This window comes from Gorilla gorilla, chromosome X, assembly GCF_029281585.2.
Source record: "Gorilla gorilla gorilla isolate KB3781 chromosome X, NHGRI_mGorGor1-v2.1_pri, whole genome shotgun sequence".
NCBI classification, from domain to species: domain Eukaryota; kingdom Metazoa; phylum Chordata; class Mammalia; order Primates; family Hominidae; genus Gorilla; species Gorilla gorilla.
In genome coordinates this window covers 73424670-73446523 of record NC_073247.2, presented here as the reverse complement: position 1 = coordinate 73446523, position 21854 = coordinate 73424670, and positions in this window count along the sequence as shown.

Sequence of the window (21854 nt, the reverse complement as noted above, 5' to 3'; positions counted from 1 at the left end):
AACGGGATAAGCTTCCCATACCTGAAGGGAAGCATTCTCAGAAACTGCTTCATGATGTTTGCATTCAACTCACAGAGTTGAAGCTTCCTTTGGTAGTTCAGGTTTGAAACTGCAAGTTGATATTTGGACCACTGGGTGGCCTACGTTCGAAACGCGTATATTTTCACGCAAAAACTAAAGTGAAGCATTCTCAGAAACTTCTGTGTGATGATTGCATTCAAGTCACAGAGTTGAATCCTCCTGTTGATTGAGCAGTTTTGAAACTCTCTTTTTGTAGAATCTGTACGTGGATATGTGGACCTCTTTGAAGATTTCTTTTGAAGAGGGAATATCTTCACAGAAAAACAGAACTGAAGCATTCTCAGATGCTTCTTTGTGATGTTTTTGTTCCAGTCACAGAGTTTAACGTTGTTTTTCATAGAGCAGTTTTGAAACATTCTTTTCGTAGAATCTGCAAGTGGACATTTGGAGCGCTTTCAGGGCTGTGGTGGAAAAGGAAATATCTTCACATAAAAACTACACAGAAGGATCGTCAGAAACTCCTTTGTGATGATTGCATTCAACTCACAGAGTGGAAGATTCCTTTTGAATCAGCAGTTTCGAGACACTCTTTCTGTGGGTTCCGCAAGTGGATATTTGGAACAATTTGAGGATTTCGTTGGAAACGGGATAATCTTCACATAAAAGCTGAACAGAAGCATTCTCAGAAACTTCTTTGTGATGTTTGGATTCAGCTCACAGAGCTGAACTTTCCCTTTCACAGAGCAGCTTTGAAACACTCTTTTTCAAGCGTCTGCAATTGGAAATCTGGAGGGCTTTGAGGACTGTGGTGGAAAAGGAAATATCTTCTCATAAAAACTCCATAGAAGCATTCTCAGAAACTACTCTGTGATTATTACATTCAACTCACAGAGTTGAACATTTCCTTTGACAGAGCAGTTTGGAAACACTGTTTTTGTGGAATCTGCAAGTGGAGATTTGGAGTACTTGGGGGCCTATGGTAGTAAAGGAAATAACCTCATATAAAAACTAGACAGTAGCACTCTCAGAAAATTCTTTGTGACGATTGAGTTTAACTCAGAGAGCTGAACATTCGTTTTGAGGGAGCAGTTTCCAAACACACTTTTTGTAGAATCTGCATGTGGACATTTGGACCTCTCTGAGGATTTCGTTGGAAATGGGATAAACTTCCCATACCTAAACGGAAGCATTCTCAGAAACTTCTTTGTGATGTTTGCATTCAACTCACAGAGTTGAACCTTCCTTTGAGAGTTCAGGTTTGAAACACCCTTTTAGTAGAATCTGGAAGTGGATATTTGGACCACTTTGTGGCCTTCGTTCGAAACGGGTATATCTTCACATCAAACCTAGACAGAAGCGTTCTCAGAAAGTTTTCTGTGATGACTGCATTCAACTCACAGAGTTGAACAATCCTTTGGATGGAGCAGTTTTGAAACTCTCTTTCTTTGGAATCTGCAAGTGGATATGTGGACCTCTTTGAAGATTTCATTGGAAACGGGATCATCTTCACATAAAAACTAAACAGAAGCATTCTCATAAACTAGGTTGTGATGTTTGTATTCAACTTCCAAACTTTCCTTTTGAAAGAGCAGCTATGAGACACTCTTTTTCTAGAATCTGCAAGTGGACATTTGGAGGGCTTTGAGGCCTGTGGTGGAAAAGGAAATATCTTCACATAAAAACTAGATGGAATCGTTCTCCGAAACTATTTTGTGATGATTGCACTCAACTCACGGAGTTGAACATTCCTATTGATAGATCAGACTGGAAACACTCTTTCTATAGAATCTGAAAATGGAGATTTGGACTGTTCTGTGGCCCACGGTAGTAAAGAAAATAACTTCATATAAAAACCAAACGGAAGCATTCTCAGAAAATTCTTTGTGAGGATTGAGTTTAACTCACAGAGCTTAACATTCCTTTTGATGGAGCAGTTTCCGAAAACACTTTTGGTAGAATCTGCGGGTGGATATTTGGACCTTTCTGAGGATATCGTTGGAAACGGGATAAAATCCCCATAACTAAACAGAAACCTTCTCAGAAACTTCTTCGTGATGTTTGCATTCAACTCACAGAGTTGAAGCTTCCTTTGGTAGCTCAGGTTTGAAACACTCTTTTTGTAGAATCTGCAAGTGGAGATTTGGACCGCTGGGTGGCCTTCGTTCGAAATGGGTATATCTTCACGTAAAAACTAAAGAGAAGCATTCTCAGAAACTTCTGTGTGATGATTGCATTCCAGTCACAGAGTTCAACCCTCCTTATGATTGAGCAGTTTTGAAACTGTCTTTTTGTAGAATCTGTAAGTGGATATGTGGACCTCTTTGAAGATTTCTTTGGAAACGGGAATATCTTCACAGAAAAACTAAACTGAAGCATTCTCAGATACTTCTATGTGATATTTGTGTTCCAGTCACAGAGTTTAACATTGCTTTCCATGGAGCAGTTTTGAAACATTCTTTTCGTAGAATCTGCAGGTGAACATTTGGAGCGCTTTCAGGGCTCTGGTGGAAAAGGAAATATCTTCACATAAAACCTAGAGAGAAGCATTGTCCGAAACCTCTTTGTGATGATTGCATTGAACTCGCAGAGTTGAAGACTCCTTTTGAAGCAGCAGTTTCGAAACACTCTAACTGTGGGATCCGCAAGTGGATATTTGGACCTCTTTGAAGATTTCGTTGGAAACGGGATAATCTTCACATCAAAGCTAGACAGAAGCATTCCCAGAAACTTCTTTCTGATGTTTGGGTTCACCTCACAGAGTTGAACTTTCCCTTTGACAGAGCAGCTTTGAAACACTCTTTTTCTAGAATCTGCAAGTGGACATTTGGAGGGCTTTGAGGTCTGTGGTGGAAAAGGAAATATCTTCACATAAAAACTAGATAGAAGCATTCTCAGAAACTACTTTGTGATGATTGCGTTCAACCCACGGAGCTGTGCATTCCTATTGATAGAGCAGACTGGAAACACTCTTTTTGTAGAATCTGCAAATGGAGATTTGGACTGCTTTGAGGCCTACGATAGTAAAGGGAATAACTTCATATAAAAACCAAACGGAAGCATTCTCAGAAAATTCTTTGTGACGATTGAGTTTATCTCACAGAGCTGAACATTCCTTTGGATGGAGCAGTTTCCAAACACACTTTTGGTAGAATCTGCAGGTGGATATTTGGACCTCTCTGAGGATTTCGTTGGAAACGGGATAAGCTTCCCATACCTGAAGGGAAGCATTCTCAGAAACTGCTTCATGATGTTTGCATTCAACTCACAGAGTTGAAGCTTCCTTTGGTAGTTCAGGTTTGAAACTGCAAGTTGATATTTGGACCACTGGGTGGCCTACGTTCGAAACGCGTATATTTTCACGCAAAAACTAAAGTGAAGCATTCTCAGAAACTTCTGTGTGATGATTGCATTCAAGTCACAGAGTTGAATCCTCCTGTTGATTGAGCAGTTTTGAAACTCTCTTTTTGTAGAATCTGTACGTGGATATGTGGACCTCTTTGAAGATTTCTTTTGAAGAGGGAATATCTTCACAGAAAAACAGAACTGAAGCATTCTCAGATGCTTCTTTGTGATGTTTTTGTTCCAGTCACAGAGTTTAACGTTGTTTTTCATAGAGCAGTTTTGAAACATTCTTTTCGTAGAATCTGCAAGTGGACATTTGGAGCGCTTTCAGGGCTGTGGTGGAAAAGGAAATATCTTCACATAAAAACTACACAGAAGGATCGTCAGAAACTCCTTTGTGATGATTGCATTCAACTCACAGAGTGGAAGATTCCTTTTGAATCAGCAGTTTCGAGACACTCTTTCTGTGGGTTCCGCAAGTGGATATTTGGAACAATTTGAGGATTTCGTTGGAAACGGGATAATCTTCACATAAAAGCTGAACAGAAGCATTCTCAGAAACTTCTTTGTGATGTTTGGATTCAGCTCACAGAGCTGAACTTTCCCTTTCACAGAGCAGCTTTGAAACACTCTTTTTCAAGCGTCTGCAATTGGAAATCTGGAGGGCTTTGAGGACTGTGGTGGAAAAGGAAATATCTTCTCATAAAAACTCCATAGAAGCATTCTCAGAAACTACTCTGTGATTATTACATTCAACTCACAGAGTTGAACATTTCCTTTGACAGAGCAGTTTGGAAACACTGTTTTTGTGGAATCTGCAAGTGGAGATTTGGAGTACTTGGGGGCCTATGGTAGTAAAGGAAATAACCTCATATAAAAACTAGGCAGTAGCACTCTCAGAAAATTCTTTGTGACGATTGAGTTTAACTCAGAGAGCTGAACATTCGTTTTGAGGGAGCAGTTTCCAAACACACTTTTTGTAGAATCTGCATGTGGACATTTGGACCTCTCTGAGGATTTCGTTGGAAATGGGATAAACTTCCCATACCTAAACGGAAGCATTCTCAGAAACTTCTTTGTGATGTTTGCATTCAACTCACAGAGTTGAACCTTCCTTTGAGAGTTCAGGTTTGAAACACCCTTTTAGTAGAATCTGGAAGTGGATATTTGGACCACTTTGTGGCCTTCGTTCGAAACGGGTATATCTTCACATCAAACCTAGACAGAAGCGTTCTCAGAAAGTTTTCTGTGATGACTGCATTCAACTCACAGAGTTGAACAATCCTTTGGATGGAGCAGTTTTGAAACTCTCTTTCTTTGGAATCTGCAAGTGGATATGTGGACCTCTTTGAAGATTTCATTGGAAACGGGATCATCTTCACATAAAAACTAAACAGAAGCATTCTCATAAACTAGGTTGTGATGTTTGTATTCAACTTCCAAACTTTCCTTTTGAAAGAGCAGCTATGAGACACTCTTTTTCTAGAATCTGCAAGTGGACATTTGGAGGGCTTTGAGGCCTGTGGTGGAAAAGGAAATATCTTCACATAAAAACTAGATGGAATCGTTCTCCGAAACTATTTTGTGATGATTGCACTCAACTCACGGAGTTGAACATTCCTATTGATAGATCAGACTGGAAACACTCTTTCTATAGAATCTGAAAATGGAGATTTGGACTGTTCTGTGGCCCACGGTAGTAAAGAAAATAACTTCATATAAAAACCAAACGGAAGCATTCTCAGAAAATTCTTTGTGAGGATTGAGTTTAACTCACAGAGCTTAACATTCCTTTTGATGGAGCAGTTTCCGAAAACACTTTTGGTAGAATCTGCGGGTGGATATTTGGACCTTTCTGAGGATATCGTTGGAAACGGGATAAAATCCCCATAACTAAACAGAAACCTTCTCAGAAACTTCTTCGTGATGTTTGCATTCAACTCACAGAGTTGAAGCTTCCTTTGGTAGCTCAGGTTTGAAACACTCTTTTTGTAGAATCTGCAAGTGGAGATTTGGACCGCTGGGTGGCCTTCGTTCGAAATGGGTATATCTTCACGTAAAAACTAAAGAGAAGCATTCTCAGAAACTTCTGTGTGATGATTGCATTCCAGTCACAGAGTTCAACCCTCCTTATGATTGAGCAGTTTTGAAACTGTCTTTTTGTAGAATCTGTAAGTGGATATGTGGACCTCTTTGAAGATTTCTTTGGAAACGGGAATATCTTCACAGAAAAACTAAACTGAAGCATTCTCAGATACTTCTATGTGATATTTGTGTTCCAGTCACAGAGTTTAACATTGCTTTCCATGGAGCAGTTTTGAAACATTCTTTTCGTAGAATCTGCAGGTGAACATTTGGAGCGCTTTCAGGGCTCTGGTGGAAAAGGAAATATCTTCACATAAAACCTAGAGAGAAGCATTGTCCGAAACCTCTTTGTGATGATTGCATTGAACTCGCAGAGTTGAAGACTCCTTTTGAAGCAGCAGTTTCGAAACACTCTAACTGTGGGATCCGCAAGTGGATATTTGGACCTCTTTGAAGATTTCGTTGGAAACGGGATAATCTTCACATCAAAGCTAGACAGAAGCATTCCCAGAAACTTCTTTCTGATGTTTGGGTTCACCTCACAGAGTTGAACTTTCCCTTTGACAGAGCAGCTTTGAAACACTCTTTTTCTAGAATCTGCAAGTGGACATTTGGAGGGCTTTGAGGTCTGTGGTGGAAAAGGAAATATCTTCACATAAAAACTAGATAGAAGCATTCTCAGAAACTACTTTGTGATGATTGCGTTCAACCCACGGAGCTGTGCATTCCTATTGATAGAGCAGACTGGAAACACTCTTTTTGTAGAATCTGCAAATGGAGATTTGGACTGCTTTGAGGCCTACGATAGTAAAGGGAATAACTTCATATAAAAACCAAACGGAAGCATTCTCAGAAAATTCTTTGTGACGATTGAGTTTATCTCACAGAGCTGAACATTCCTTTGGATGGAGCAGTTTCCAAACACACTTTTGGTAGAATCTGCAGGTGGATATTTGGACCTCTCTGAGGATTTCGTTGGAAACGGGATAAGCTTCCCATACCTGAAGGGAAGCATTCTCAGAAACTGCTTCATGATGTTTGCATTCAACTCACAGAGTTGAAGCTTCCTTTGGTAGTTCAGGTTTGAAACTGCAAGTTGATATTTGGACCACTGGGTGGCCTACGTTCGAAACGCGTATATTTTCACGCAAAAACTAAAGTGAAGCATTCTCAGAAACTTCTGTGTGATGATTGCATTCAAGTCACAGAGTTGAATCCTCCTGTTGATTGAGCAGTTTTGAAACTCTCTTTTTGTAGAATCTGTACGTGGATATGTGGACCTCTTTGAAGATTTCTTTTGAAGAGGGAATATCTTCACAGAAAAACAGAACTGAAGCATTCTCAGATACTTCTTTGTGATGTTTTTGTTCCAGTCACAGAGTTTAACGTTGTTTTTCATAGAGCAGTTTTGAAACATTCTTTTCGTAGAATCTGCAAGTGGACATTTGGAGCGCTTTCAGGGCTGTGGTGGAAAAGGAAATATCTTCACATAAAAACTACACAGAAGGATCGTCAGAAACTCCTTTGTGATGATTGCATTCAACTCACAGAGTGGAAGATTCCTTTTGAATCAGCAGTTTCGAGACACTCTTTCTGTGGGTTCCGCAAGTGGATATTTGGAACAATTTGAGGATTTCGTTGGAAACGGGATAATCTTCACATAAAAGCTGAACAGAAGCATTCTCAGAAACTTCTTTGTGATGTTTGGATTCAGCTCACAGAGCTGAACTTTCCCTTTCACAGAGCAGCTTTGAAACACTCTTTTTCAAGCGTCTGCAATTGGAAATCTGGAGGGCTTTGAGGACTGTGGTGGAAAAGGAAATATCTTCTCATAAAAACTCCATAGAAGCATTCTCAGAAACTACTCTGTGATTATTACATTCAACTCACAGAGTTGAACATTTCCTTTGACAGAGCAGTTTGGAAACACTGTTTTTGTGGAATCTGCAAGTGGAGATTTGGAGTACTTGGGGGCCTATGGTAGTAAAGGAAATAACCTCATATAAAAACTAGACAGTAGCACTCTCAGAAAATTCTTTGTGACGATTGAGTTTAACTCAGAGAGCTGAACATTCGTTTTGAGGGAGCAGTTTCCAAACACACTTTTTGTAGAATCTGCATGTGGACATTTGGACCTCTCTGAGGATTTCGTTGGAAATGGGATAAACTTCCCATACCTAAACGGAAGCATTCTCAGAAACTTCTTTGTGATGTTTGCATTCAACTCACAGAGTTGAACCTTCCTTTGAGAGTTCAGGTTTGAAACACCCTTTTAGTAGAATCTGGAAGTGGATATTTGGACCACTTTGTGGCCTTCGTTCGAAACGGGTATATCTTCACATCAAACCTAGACAGAAGCGTTCTCAGAAAGTTTTCTGTGATGACTGCATTCAACTCACAGAGTTGAACAATCCTTTGGATGGAGCAGTTTTGAAACTCTCTTTCTTTGGAATCTGCAAGTGGATATGTGGACCTCTTTGAAGATTTCATTGGAAACGGGATCATCTTCACATAAAAACTAAACAGAAGCATTCTCATAAACTAGGTTGTGATGTTTGTATTCAACTTCCAAACTTTCCTTTTGAAAGAGCAGCTATGAGACACTCTTTTTCTAGAATCTGCAAGTGGACATTTGGAGGGCTTTGAGGCCTGTGGTGGAAAAGGAAATATCTTCACATAAAAACTAGATGGAATCGTTCTCCGAAACTATTTTGTGATGATTGCACTCAACTCACGGAGTTGAACATTCCTATTGATAGATCAGACTGGAAACACTCTTTCTATAGAATCTGAAAATGGAGATTTGGACTGTTCTGTGGCCCACGGTAGTAAAGAAAATAACTTCATATAAAAACCAAACGGAAGCATTCTCAGAAAATTCTTTGTGAGGATTGAGTTTAACTCACAGAGCTTAACATTCCTTTTGATGGAGCAGTTTCCGAAAACACTTTTGGTAGAATCTGCGGGTGGATATTTGGACCTTTCTGAGGATATCGTTGGAAACGGGATAAAATCCCCATAACTAAACAGAAACCTTCTCAGAAACTGCTTCGTGATGTTTGCATTCAACTCACAGAGTTGAAGCTTCCTTTGGTAGCTCAGGTTTGAAACACTCTTTTTGTAGAATCTGCAAGTGGAGATTTGGACCGCTGGGTGGCCTTCGTTCGAAATGGGTATATCTTCACGTAAAAACTAAAGAGAAGCATTCTCAGAAACTTCTGTGTGATGATTGCATTCCAGTCACAGAGTTCAACCCTCCTTATGATTGAGCAGTTTTGAAACTGTCTTTTTGTAGAATCTGTAAGTGGATATGTGGACCTCTTTGAAGATTTCTTTGGAAACGGGAATATCTTCACAGAAAAACTAAACTGAAGCATTCTCAGATACTTCTATGTGATATTTGTGTTCCAGTCACAGAGTTTAACATTGCTTTCCATGGAGCAGTTTTGAAACATTCTTTTCGTAGAATCTGCAGGTGAACATTTGGAGCGCTTTCAGGGCTCTGGTGGAAAAGGAAATATCTTCACATAAAACCTAGAGAGAAGCATTGTCCGAAACCTCTTTGTGATGATTGCATTGAACTCGCAGAGTTGAAGACTCCTTTTGAAGCAGCAGTTTCGAAACACTCTAACTGTGGGATCCGCAAGTGGATATTTGGACCTCTTTGAAGATTTCGTTGGAAACGGGATAATCTTCACATCAAAGCTAGACAGAAGCATTCCCAGAAACTTCTTTCTGATGTTTGGGTTCACCTCACAGAGTTGAACTTTCCCTTTGACAGAGCAGCTTTGAAACACTCTTTTTCTAGAATCTGCAAGTGGACATTTGGAGGGCTTTGAGGTCTGTGGTGGAAAAGGAAATATCTTCACATAAAAACTAGATAGAAGCATTCTCAGAAACTACTTTGTGATGATTGCGTTCAACCCACGGAGCTGTGCATTCCTATTGATAGAGCAGACTGGAAACACTCTTTTTGTAGAATCTGCAAATGGAGATTTGGACTGCTTTGAGGCCTACGATAGTAAAGGGAATAACTTCATATAAAAACCAAACGGAAGCATTCTCAGAAAATTCTTTGTGACGATTGAGTTTATCTCACAGAGCTGAACATTCCTTTGGATGGAGCAGTTTCCAAACACACTTTTGGTAGAATCTGCAGGTGGATATTTGGACCTCTCTGAGGATTTCGTTGGAAACGGGATAAGCTTCCCATACCTGAAGGGAAGCATTCTCAGAAACTGCTTCATGATGTTTGCATTCAACTCACAGAGTTGAAGCTTCCTTTGGTAGTTCAGGTTTGAAACTGCAAGTTGATATTTGGACCACTGGGTGGCCTACGTTCGAAACGCGTATATTTTCACGCAAAAACTAAAGTGAAGCATTCTCAGAAACTTCTGTGTGATGATTGCATTCAAGTCACAGAGTTGAATCCTCCTGTTGATTGAGCAGTTTTGAAACTCTCTTTTTGTAGAATCTGTACGTGGATATGTGGACCTCTTTGAAGATTTCTTTTGAAGAGGGAATATCTTCACAGAAAAACAGAACTGAAGCATTCTCAGATACTTCTTTGTGATGTTTTTGTTCCAGTCACAGAGTTTAACGTTGTTTTTCATAGAGCAGTTTTGAAACATTCTTTTCGTAGAATCTGCAAGTGGACATTTGGAGCGCTTTCAGGGCTGTGGTGGAAAAGGAAATATCTTCACATAAAAACTACACAGAAGGATCGTCAGAAACTCCTTTGTGATGATTGCATTCAACTCACAGAGTGGAAGATTCCTTTTGAATCAGCAGTTTCGAAACACTCTTTCTGTGGGTTCCGCAAGTGGATATTTGGAACAATTTGAGGATTTCGTTGGAAACGGGATAATCTTCACATAAAAGCTGAACAGAAGCATTCTCAGAAACTTCTTTGTGATGTTTGGATTCAGCTCACAGAGCTGAACTTTCCCTTTCACAGAGCAGCTTTGAAACACTCTTTTTCAAGCGTCTGCAATTGGAAATCTGGAGGGCTTTGAGGACTGTGGTGGAAAAGGAAATATCTTCTCATAAAAACTCCATAGAAGCATTCTCAGAAACTACTCTGTGATTATTGCATTCAACTCACAGAGTTGAACATTTCCTTTGACAGAGCAGTTTGGAAACACTGTTTTTGTGGAATCTGCAAGTGGAGATTTGGAGTACTTGGGGGCCTATGGTAGTAAAGGAAATAACCTCATATAAAAACTAGACAGTAGCACTCTCAGAAAATTCTTTGTGACGATTGAGTTTAACTCAGAGAGCTGAACATTCGTTTTGAGGGAGCAGTTTCCAAACACACTTTTTGTAGAATCTGCATGTGGACATTTGGACCTCTCTGAGGATTTCGTTGGAAATGGGATAAACTTCCCATACCTAAACGGAAGCATTCTCAGAAACTTCTTTGTGATGTTTGCATTCAACTCACAGAGTTGAACCTTCCTTTGAGAGTTCAGGTTTGAAACACCCTTTTAGTAGAATCTGGAAGTGGATATTTGGACCACTTTGTGGCCTTCGTTCGAAACGGGTATATCTTCACATCAAACCTAGACGGAAGCGTTCTCAGAAAGTTTTCTGTGATGACTGCATTCAACTCACAGAGTTGAACAATCCTTTGGATGGAGCAGTTTTGAAACTCTCTTTCTTTGGAATCTGCAAGTGGATATGTGGACCTCTTTGAAGATTTCATTGGAAACGGGATCATCTTCACATAAAAACTAAACAGAAGCATTCTCATAAACTAGGTTGTGATGTTTGTATTCAACTTCCAAACTTTCCTTTTGAAAGAGCAGCTATGAGACACTCTTTTTCTAGAATCTGCAAGTGGACATTTGGAGGGCTTTGAGGCCTGTGGTGGAAAAGGAAATATCTTCACATAAAAACTAGATGGAATCGTTCTCCGAAACTATTTTGTGATGATTGCACTCAACTCACGGAGTTGAACATTCCTATTGATAGATCAGACTGGAAACACTCTTTCTATAGAATCTGAAAATGGAGATTTGGACTGTTCTGTGGCCCACGGTAGTAAAGAAAATAACTTCATATAAAAACCAAACGGAAGCATTCTCAGAAAATTCTTTGTGAGGATTGAGTTTAACTCACAGAGCTTAACATTCCTTTTGATGGAGCAGTTTCCGAAAACACTTTTGGTAGAATCTGCGGGTGGATATTTGGACCTTTCTGAGGATATCGTTGGAAACGGGATAAAATCCCCATAACTAAACAGAAACCTTCTCAGAAACTGCTTCGTGATGTTTGCATTCAACTCACAGAGTTGAAGCTTCCTTTGGTAGCTCAGGTTTGAAACACTCTTTTTGTAGAATCTGCAAGTGGAGATTTGGACCGCTGGGTGGCCTTCGTTCGAAATGGGTATATCTTCACGTAAAAACTAAAGAGAAGCATTCTCAGAAACTTCTGTGTGATGATTGCATTCCAGTCACAGAGTTCAACCCTCCTTATGATTGAGCAGTTTTGAAACTGTCTTTTTGTAGAATCTGTAAGTGGATATGTGGACCTCTTTGAAGATTTCTTTGGAAACGGGAATATCTTCACAGAAAAACTAAACTGAAGCATTCTCAGATACTTCTATGTGATATTTGTGTTCCAGTCACAGAGTTTAACATTGCTTTCCATGGAGCAGTTTTGAAACATTCTTTTCGTAGAATCTGCAGGTGAACATTTGGAGCGCTTTCAGGGCTCTGGTGGAAAAGGAAATATCTTCACATAAAACCTAGAGAGAAGCGTTGTCCGAAACCTCTTTGTGATGATTGCATTGAACTCGCAGAGTTGAAGACTCCTTTTGAAGCAGCAGTTTCGAAACACTCTAACTGTGGGATCCGCAAGTGGATATTTGGACCTCTTTGAAGATTTCGTTGGAAACGGGATAATCTTCACATCAAAGCTAGACAGAAGCATTCCCAGAAACTTCTTTCTGATGTTTGGGTTCACCTCACAGAGTTGAACTTTCCCTTTGACAGAGCAGCTTTGAAACACTCTTTTTCTAGAATCTGCAAGTGGACATTTGGAGGGCTTTGAGGTCTGTGGTGGAAAAGGAAATATCTTCACATAAAAACTAGATAGAAGCATTCTCAGAAACTACTTTGTGATGATTGCGTTCAACCCACGGAGCTGTGCATTCCTATTGATAGAGCAGACTGGAAACACTCTTTTTGTAGAATCTGCAAATGGAGATTTGGACTGCTTTGAGGCCTACGATAGTAAAGGGAATAACTTCATATAAAAACCAAACGGAAGCATTCTCAGAAAATTCTTTGTGACGATTGAGTTTATCTCACAGAGCTGAACATTCCTTTGGATGGAGCAGTTTCCAAACACACTTTTGGTAGAATCTGCAGGTGGATATTTGGACCTCTCTGAGGATTTCGTTGGAAACGGGATAAGCTTCCCATACCTGAAGGGAAGCATTCTCAGAAACTGCTTCATGATGTTTGCATTCAACTCACAGAGTTGAAGCTTCCTTTGGTAGTTCAGGTTTGAAACTGCAAGTTGATATTTGGACCACTGGGTGGCCTACGTTCGAAACGCGTATATTTTCACGCAAAAACTAAAGTGAAGCATTCTCAGAAACTTCTGTGTGATGATTGCATTCAAGTCACAGAGTTGAATCCTCCTGTTGATTGAGCAGTTTTGAAACTCTCTTTTTGTAGAATCTGTACGTGGATATGTGGACCTCTTTGAAGATTTCTTTTGAAGAGGGAATATCTTCACAGAAAAACAGAACTGAAGCATTCTCAGATACTTCTTTGTGATGTTTTTGTTCCAGTCACAGAGTTTAACGTTGTTTTTCATAGAGCAGTTTTGAAACATTCTTTTCGTAGAATCTGCAAGTGGACATTTGGAGCGCTTTCAGGGCTGTGGTGGAAAAGGAAATATCTTCACATAAAAACTACACAGAAGGATTGTCAGAAACTCCTTTGTGATGATTGCATTCAACTCACAGAGTGGAAGATTCCTTTTGAATCAGCAGTTTCGAAACACTCTTTCTGTGGGTTCCGCAAGTGGATATTTGGAACAATTTGAGGATTTCGTTGGAAACGGGATAATCTTCACATAAAAGCTGAACAGAAGCATTCTCAGAAACTTCTTTGTGATGTTTGGATTCAGCTCACAGAGCTGAACTTTCCCTTTCACAGAGCAGCTTTGAAACACTCTTTTTCAAGCGTCTGCAATTGGAAATCTGGAGGGCTTTGAGGACTGTGGTGGAAAAGGAAATATCTTCTCATAAAAACTCCATAGAAGCATTCTCAGAAACTACTCTGTGATTATTGCATTCAACTCACAGAGTTGAACATTTCCTTTGACAGAGCAGTTTGGAAACACTGTTTTTGTGGAATCTGCAAGTGGAGATTTGGAGTACTTGGGGGCCTATGGTAGTAAAGGAAATAACCTCATATAAAAACTAGACAGTAGCACTCTCAGAAAATTCTTTGTGACGATTGAGTTTAACTCAGAGAGCTGAACATTCGTTTTGAGGGAGCAGTTTCCAAACACACTTTTTGTAGAATCTGCATGTGGACATTTGGACCTCTCTGAGGATTTCGTTGGAAATGGGATAAACTTCCCATACCTAAACGGAAGCATTCTCAGAAACTTCTTTGTGATGTTTGCATTCAACTCACAGAGTTGAACCTTCCTTTGAGAGTTCAGGTTTGAAACACCCTTTTAGTAGAATCTGGAAGTGGATATTTGGACCACTTTGTGGCCTTCGTTCGAAACGGGTATATCTTCACATCAAACCTAGACAGAAGCGTTCTCAGAAAGTTTTCTGTGATGACTGCATTCAACTCACAGAGTTGAACAATCCTTTGGATGGAGCAGTTTTGAAACTCTCTTTCTTTGGAATCTGCAAGTGGATATGTGGACCTCTTTGAAGATTTCATTGGAAACGGGATCATCTTCACATAAAAACTAAACAGAAGCATTCTCATAAACTAGGTTGTGATGTTTGTATTCAACTTCCAAACTTTCCTTTTGAAAGAGCAGCTATGAGACACTCTTTTTCTAGAATCTGCAAGTGGACATTTGGAGGGCTTTGAGGCCTGTGGTGGAAAAGGAAATATCTTCACATAAAAACTAGATGGAATCGTTCTCCGAAACTATTTTGTGATGATTGCACTCAACTCACGGAGTTGAACATTCCTATTGATAGATCAGACTGGAAACACTCTTTCTATAGAATCTGAAAATGGAGATTTGGACTGTTCTGTGGCCCACGGTAGTAAAGAAAATAACTTCATATAAAAACCAAACGGAAGCATTCTCAGAAAATTCTTTGTGAGGATTGAGTTTAACTCACAGAGCTTAACATTCCTTTTGATGGAGCAGTTTCCGAAAACACTTTTGGTAGAATCTGCGGGTGGATATTTGGACCTTTCTGAGGATATCGTTGGAAACGGGATAAAATCCCCATAACTAAACAGAAACCTTCTCAGAAACTGCTTCGTGATGTTTGCATTCAACTCACAGAGTTGAAGCTTCCTTTGGTAGCTCAGGTTTGAAACACTCTTTTTGTAGAATCTGCAAGTGGAGATTTGGACCGCTGGGTGGCCTTCGTTCGAAATGGGTATATCTTCACGTAAAAACTAAAGAGAAGCATTCTCAGAAACTTCTGTGTGATGATTGCATTCCAGTCACAGAGTTCAACCCTCCTTATGATTGAGCAGTTTTGAAACTGTCTTTTTGTAGAATCTGTAAGTGGATATGTGGACCTCTTTGAAGATTTCTTTGGAAACGGGAATATCTTCACAGAAAAACTAAACTGAAGCATTCTCAGATACTTCTATGTGATATTTGTGTTCCAGTCACAGAGTTTAACATTGCTTTCCATGGAGCAGTTTTGAAACATTCTTTTCGTAGAATCTGCAGGTGAACATTTGGAGCGCTTTCAGGGCTCTGGTGGAAAAGGAAATATCTTCACATAAAACCTAGAGAGAAGCGTTGTCCGAAACCTCTTTGTGATGATTGCATTGAACTCGCAGAGTTGAAGACTCCTTTTGAAGCAGCAGTTTCGAAACACTCTAACTGTGGGATCCGCAAGTGGATATTTGGACCTCTTTGAAGATTTCGTTGGAAACGGGATAATCTTCACATCAAAGCTAGACAGAAGCATTCCCAGAAACTTCTTTCTGATGTTTGGGTTCACCTCACAGAGTTGAACTTTCCCTTTGACAGAGCAGCTTTGAAACACTCTTTTTCTAGAATCTGCAAGTGGACATTTGGAGGGCTTTGAGGTCTGTGGTGGAAAAGGAAATATCTTCACATAAAAACTAGATAGAAGCATTCTCAGAAACTACTTTGTGATGATTGCGTTCAACCCACGGAGCTGTGCATTCCTATTGATAGAGCAGACTGGAAACACTCTTTTTGTAGAATCTGCAAATGGAGATTTGGACTGCTTTGAGGCCTACGATAGTAAAGGGAATAACTTCATATAAAAACCAAACGGAAGCATTCTCAGAAAATTCTTTGTGACGATTGAGTTTATCTCACAGAGCTGAACATTCCTTTGGATGGAGCAGTTTCCAAACACACTTTTGGTAGAATCTGCAGGTGGATATTTGGACCTCTCTGAGGATTTCGTTGGAAACGGGATAAGCTTCCCATACCTGAAGGGAAGCATTCTCAGAAACTGCTTCATGATGTTTGCATTCAACTCACAGAGTTGAAGCTTCCTTTGGTAGTTCAGGTTTGAAACTGCAAGTTGATATTTGGACCACTGGGTGGCCTACGTTCGAAACGCGTATATTTTCACGCAAAAACTAAAGTGAAGCATTCTCAGAAACTTCTGTGTGATGATTGCATTCAAGTCACAGAGTTGAATCCTCCTGTTGATTGAGCAGTTTTGAAACTCTCTTTTTGTAGAATCTGTACGTGGATATGTGGACCTCTTTGAAGATTTCTTTTGAAGAGGGAATATCTTCACAGAAAAACAGAACTGAAGCATTCTCAGATACTTCTTTGTGATGTTTTTGTTCCAGTCACAGAGTTTAACGTTGTTTTTCATAGAGCAGTTTTGAAACATTCTTTTCGTAGAATCTGCAAGTGGACATTTGGAGCGCTTTCAGGGCTGTGGTGGAAAAGGAAATATCTTCACATAAAAACTACACAGAAGGATTGTCAGAAACTCCTTTGTGATGATTGCATTCAACTCACAGAGTGGAAGATTCCTTTTGAATCAGCAGTTTCGAAACACTCTTTCTGTGGGTTCCGCAAGTGGATATTTGGAACAATTTGAGGATTTCGTTGGAAACGGGATAATCTTCACATAAAAGCTGAACAGAAGCATTCTCAGAAACTTCTTTGTGATGTTTGGATTCAGCTCACAGAGCTGAACTTTCCCTTTCACAGAGCAGCTTTGAAACACTCTTTTTCAAGCGTCTGCAATTGGAAATCTGGAGGGCTTTGAGGACTGTGGTGGAAAAGGAAATATCTTCTCATAAAAACTCCATAGAAGCATTCTCAGAAACTACTCTGTGATTATTACATTCAACTCACAGAGTTGAACATTTCCTTTGACAGAGCAGTTTGGAAACACTGTTTTTGTGGAATCTGCAAGTGGAGATTTGGAGTACTTGGGGGCCTATGGTAGTAAAGGAAATAACCTCATATAAAAACTAGACAGTAGCACTCTCAGAAAATTCTTTGTGACGATTGAGTTTAACTCAGAGAGCTGAACATTCGTTTTGAGGGAGCAGTTTCCAAACACACTTTTTGTAGAATCTGCATGTGGACATTTGGACCTCTCTGAGGATTTCGTTGGAAATGGGATAAACTTCCCATACCTAAACGGAAGCATTCTCAGAAACTTCTTTGTGATGTTTGCATTCAACTCACAGAGTTGAACCTTCCTTTGAGAGTTCAGGTTTGAAACACCCTTTTAGTAGAATCTGGAAGTGGATATTTGGACCACTTTGTGGCCTTCGTTCGAAACGGGTATATCTTCACATCAAACCTAGACAGAAGCATTCTCAGAAAGTTTTCTGTGATGACTGCATTCAACTCACAGAGTTGAACAATCCTTTGGATGGAGCAGTTTTGAAACTCTCTTTCTTTGGAATCTGCAAGTGGATATGTGGACCTCTTTGAAGATTTCATTGGAAACGGGATCATCTTCACATAAAAACTAAACAGAAGCATTCTCATAAACTAGGTTGTGATGTTTGTATTCAACTTCCAAACTTTCCTTTTGAAAGAGCAGCTATGAGACACTCTTTTTCTAGAATCTGCAAGTGGACATTTGGAGGGCTTTGAGGCCTGTGGTGGAAAAGGAAATATCTTCACATAAAAACTAGATGGAATCGTTCTCCGAAACTATTTTGTGATGATTGCACTCAACTCACGGAGTTGAACATTCCTATTGATAGATCAGACTGGAAACACTCTTTCTATAGAATCTGAAAATGGAGATTTGGACTGTTCTGTGGCCCACGGTAGTAAAGAAAATAACTTCATATAAAAACCAAACGGAAGCATTCTCAGAAAATTCTTTGTGAGGATTGAGTTTAACTCACAGAGCTTAACATTCCTTTTGATGGAGCAGTTTCCGAAAACACTTTTGGTAGAATCTGCGGGTGGATATTTGGACCTTTCTGAGGATATCGTTGGAAACGGGATAAAATCCCCATAACTAAACAGAAACCTTCTCAGAAACTGCTTCGTGATGTTTGCATTCAACTCACAGAGTTGAAGCTTCCTTTGGTAGCTCAGGTTTGAAACACTCTTTTTGTAGAATCTGCAAGTGGAGATTTGGACCGCTGGGTGGCCTTCGTTCGAAATGGGTATATCTTCACGTAAAAACTAAAGAGAAGCATTCTCAGAAACTTCTGTGTGATGATTGCATTCCAGTCACAGAGTTCAACCCTCCTTATGATTGAGCAGTTTTGAAACTGTCTTTTTGTAGAATCTGTAAGTGGATATGTGGACCTCTTTGAAGATTTCTTTGGAAACGGGAATATCTTCACAGAAAAACTAAACTGAAGCATTCTCAGATACTTCTATGTGATATTTGTGTTCCAGTCACAGAGTTTAACATTGCTTTCCATGGAGCAGTTTTGAAACATTCTTTTCGTAGAATCTGCAGGTGAACATTTGGAGCGCTTTCAGGGCTCTGGTGGAAAAGGAAATATCTTCACATAAAACCTAGAGAGAAGCATTGTCCGAAACCTCTTTGTGATGATTGCATTGAACTCGCAGAGTTGAAGACTCCTTTTGAAGCAGCAGTTTCGAAACACTCTAACTGTGGGATCCGCAAGTGGATATTTGGACCTCTTTGAAGATTTCGTTGGAAACGGGATAATCTTCACATCAAAGCTAGACAGAAGCATTCCCAGAAACTTCTTTCTGATGTTTGGGTTCACCTCACAGAGTTGAACTTTCCCTTTGACAGAGCAGCTTTGAAACACTCTTTTTCTAGAATCTGCAAGTGGACATTTGGAGGGCTTTGAGGTCTGTGGTGGAAAAGGAAATATCTTCACATAAAAACTAGATAGAAGCATTCTCAGAAACTACTTTGTGATGATTGCGTTCAACCCACGGAGCTGTGCATTCCTATTGATAGAGCAGACTGGAAACACTCTTTTTGTAGAATCTGCAAATGGAGATTTGGACTGCTTTGAGGCCTACGATAGTAAAGGGAATAACTTCATATAAAAACCAAACGGAAGCATTCTCAGAAAATTCTTTGTGACGATTGAGTTTATCTCACAGAGCTGAACATTCCTTTGGATGGAGCAGTTTCCAAACACACTTTTGGTAGAATCTGCAGGTGGATATTTGGACCTCTCTGAGGATTTCGTTGGAAACGGGATAAGCTTCCCATACCTGAAGGGAAGCATTCTCAGAAACTGCTTCATGATGTTTGCATTCAACTCACAGAGTTGAAGCTTCCTTTGGTAGTTCAGGTTTGAAACTGCAAGTTGATATTTGGACCACTGGGTGGCCTACGTTCGAAACGCGTATATTTTCACGCAAAAACTAAAGTGAAGCATTCTCAGAAACTTCTGTGTGATGATTGCATTCAAGTCACAGAGTTGAATCCTCCTGTTGATTGAGCAGTTTTGAAACTCTCTTTTTGTAGAATCTGTACGTGGATATGTGGACCTCTTTGAAGATTTCTTTTGAAGAGGGAATATCTTCACAGAAAAACAGAACTGAAGCATTCTCAGATACTTCTTTGTGATGTTTTTGTTCCAGTCACAGAGTTTAACGTTGTTTTTCATAGAGCAGTTTTGAAACATTCTTTTCGTAGAATCTGCAAGTGGACATTTGGAGCGCTTTCAGGGCTGTGGTGGAAAAGGAAATATCTTCACATAAAAACTACACAGAAGGATTGTCAGAAACTCCTTTGTGATGATTGCATTCAACTCACAGAGTGGAAGATTCCTTTTGAATCAGCAGTTTCGAAACACTCTTTCTGTGGGTTCCGCAAGTGGATATTTGGAACAATTTGAGGATTTCGTTGGAAACGGGATAATCTTCACATAAAAGCTGAACAGAAGCATTCTCAGAAACTTCTTTGTGATGTTTGGATTCAGCTCACAGAGCTGAACTTTCCCTTTCACAGAGCAGCTTTGAAACACTCTTTTTCAAGCGTCTGCAATTGGAAATCTGGAGGGCTTTGAGGACTGTGGTGGAAAAGGAAATATCTTCTCATAAAAACTCCATAGAAGCATTCTCAGAAACTACTCTGTGATTATTACATTCAACTCACAGAGTTGAACATTTCCTTTGACAGAGCAGTTTGGAAACACTGTTTTTGTGGAATCTGCAAGTGGAGATTTGGAGTACTTGGGGGCCTATGGTAGTAAAGGAAATAACCTCATATAAAAACTAGACAGTAGCACTCTCAGAAAATTCTTTGTGACGATTGAGTTTAACTCAGAGAGCTGAACATTCGTTTTGAGGGAGCAGTTTCCAAACACACTTTTTGTAGAATCTGCATGTGGACATTTGGACCTCTCTGAGGATTTCGTTGGAAATGGGATAAACTTCCCATACCTAAACGGAAGCATTCTCAGAAACTTCTTTGTGATGTTTGCATTCAACTCACAGAGTTGAACCTTCCTTTGAGAGTTCAGGTTTGAAACACCCTTTTAGTAGAATCTGGAAGTGGATATTTGGACCACTTTGTGGCCTTCGTTCGAAACGGGTATATCTTCACATCAAACCTAGACAGAAGCATTCTCAGAAAGTTTTCTGTGATGACTGCATTCAACTCACAGAGTTGAACAATCCTTTGGATGGAGCAGTTTTGAAACTCTCTTTCTTTGGAATCTGCAAGTGGATATGTGGACCTCTTTGAAGATTTCATTGGAAACGGGATCATCTTCACATAAAAACTAAACAGAAGCATTCTCATAAACTAGGTTGTGATGTTTGTATTCAACTTCCAAACTTTCCTTTTGAAAGAGCAGCTATGAGACACTCTTTTTCTAGAATCTGCAAGTGGACATTTGGAGGGCTTTGAGGCCTGTGGTGGAAAAGGAAATATCTTCACATAAAAACTAGATGGAATCGTTCTCCGAAACTATTTTGTGATGATTGCACTCAACTCACGGAGTTGAACATTCCTATTGATAGATCAGACTGGAAACACTCTTTCTATAGAATCTGAAAATGGAGATTTGGACTGTTCTGTGGCCCACGGTAGTAAAGAAAATAACTTCATATAAAAACCAAACGGAAGCATTCTCAGAAAATTCTTTGTGAGGATTGAGTTTAACTCACAGAGCTTAACATTCCTTTTGATGGAGCAGTTTCCAAAAACACTTTTGGTAGAATCTGCGGGTGGATATTTGGACCTTTCTGAGGATATCGTTGGAAACGGGATAAAATCCCCATAACTAAACAGAAACCTTCTCAGAAACTGCTTCGTGATGTTTGCATTCAACTCACAGAGTTGAAGCTTCCTTTGGTAGCTCAGGTTTGAAACACTCTTTTTGTAGAATCTGCAAGTGGAGATTTGGACCGCTGGGTGGCCTTCGTTCGAAATGGGTATATCTTCACGTAAAAACTAAAGAGAAGCATTCTCAGAAACTTCTGTGTGATGATTGCATTCCAGTCACAGAGTTCAACCCTCCTTATGATTGAGCAGTTTTGAAACTGTCTTTTTGTAGAATCTGTAAGTGGATATGTGGACCTCTTTGAAGATTTCTTTGGAAACGGGAATATCTTCACAGAAAAACTAAACTGAAGCATTCTCAGATACTTCTATGTGATATTTGTGTTCCAGTCACAGAGTTTAACATTGCTTTCCATGGAGCAGTTTTGAAACATTCTTTTCGTAGAATCTGCAGGTGAACATTTGGAGCGCTTTCAGGGCTCTGGTGGAAAAGGAAATATCTTCACATAAAACCTAGAGAGAAGCATTG